Source organism: Pteropus vampyrus, unplaced genomic scaffold, assembly GCF_000151845.1.
Source record: "Pteropus vampyrus isolate Shadow unplaced genomic scaffold, Pvam_2.0 Scaffold197, whole genome shotgun sequence".
Lineage (NCBI taxonomy): Eukaryota > Metazoa > Chordata > Mammalia > Chiroptera > Pteropodidae > Pteropus > Pteropus vampyrus.
In genome coordinates, this window is record NW_011888978.1 from 1192433 (window position 1) to 1194195 (window position 1763).

Consider the following 1763-nt stretch of genomic DNA (forward strand, 5'->3'; position numbering starts at 1 on the left):
CCCTCTTCTATTTGTTGAGGCTATCTCTGTGTCCCAGTATGTGATCGATTCTTGAGAATCGATCCATGTGCTCTAGAGAAGAATGTATAAGCAGTTGTTTTGGGATGGAAGGTTCTGTAAATGTCAATTATGTCCATTATGTCCAATTATGTCCAAATGTCAATTATGTCATTTAAGGATGTTATTTCCTTATTGCTTTTCTGTTTGGATGATCTGTCCATATCCAACAGTGGGATATAGTACAATAGTGTTTTGGTCTGTTTCTCCTTTTAGTTCTGTTAGTAATTGCTTTACATATTTCAGGGCTCCCTGATTGGGAGCATAGATATTAATAAGTTTTATGTCTTCTTGGTGCATGATTCTCTTTATCATTATGAAGTGTCCCTCAGTATCTTTCTTTACCTTTTTTATTTCGAAGTCTATTTCATCTGATATCAGTACCGCTACTCCCGCTTTTCTCTGAATGCTGTTTGCTTGAAATATCATTTTCCACCCTTTCACTTTGAGTCTATATTTGTCTTTGGAGCTGAGATGTGTCTTCTGGAGGCGGCATATGGTTGGGTTTTGTTTTTTGATCCATTCTGCAACTCTGTGCCTTTTTCTTGTTGAGTTCAGTCTATTTACATTTAGGGCGACTATTGAAATATGAGGTCTTCTTATAGCCATTTTATCTTTTGCTTTCTGGTAGCTCAGTGTTTCCATGCTTCCTTGTCCTTGTGTTTCTGTTTTCTTTATTTTAGTTGGCTTTAGTGGTTTTTCTCTCTGGTTCTTCTTGTTTTATGTTATGTACTTCAATTCTGAATCTTTGGCATGTAGTTACCATTATGAATATGTAGAGGATAGTTATAAATATATATATATAGTCATCCATTTTCTTCTGCATGTGCCTTATCTCCATTCCCCTTTGCGAATTTGGATCTTTGAATTTTCCCCTTTTCAGTCATTGTTGTCTCAGTTTGTCTTTATGTATGCTGAACATTCACTTCCATCTTGCTATAGCAACTCTCTTCTTATTGTTTAAGCTTATAATGACCTGTTCTTAGTAAGGGTTGCACTCTTCTACTTCTATTTGCCTGATAGTCACCTTACTCTCAATTGTGTGTGTGTGTGTACATATATATATATAGTCATTTTGTTTTGGGTGAGCTGACCTCTTTCAGTATTTCCTGTAATGCAGGCCTCGTAGCGGAGAATTCCTTTAACTTTTGTATGTCTGGAAAGGCCTTTATTTCTCCTTCATATCTAAAGGAGAACTTAGCTGGATACATTATTCTTGCCTGGTAGTTTCTTTCATTTTATAGTTTGAATATTTGATTCCACTCCTTTCTGGCTTGTAAAGTTTGTGCTGAGAAGTCCAACAATAATCTAATGGATTTTTCCTTTACAGGTTACCGTCTTCTTTTCCCTGGCTGCCCTGAGAATTCTGCCTTTGTCGTTGATTTTTAATAATTGTAATACAATGTGTCTTGGAGAAGGTCCTTTTGGGTTGAGATAATTGGGTGTTCTGTTGACTTCTTGAATTCCAAGCTCCAGCTCATTCCTTAGATTTGGCAAATTGTCATCAACTATTTGTCTGAAAATGCTTTCTAATCCCTGCTCCTTTTCCTCCCCTTCGAGAATGCCCATTATTCTTATGTTTCTTCTCCTGATGGTATCAGCTAGTTCTTGTATTTCTCTTTCATTATTTTTCATTCTTCAGTTTCTCTCTTCTTCCTTCTGATTTATTTCTAGATTTCTGTCTTCGATATCACTGATCCTTTCCT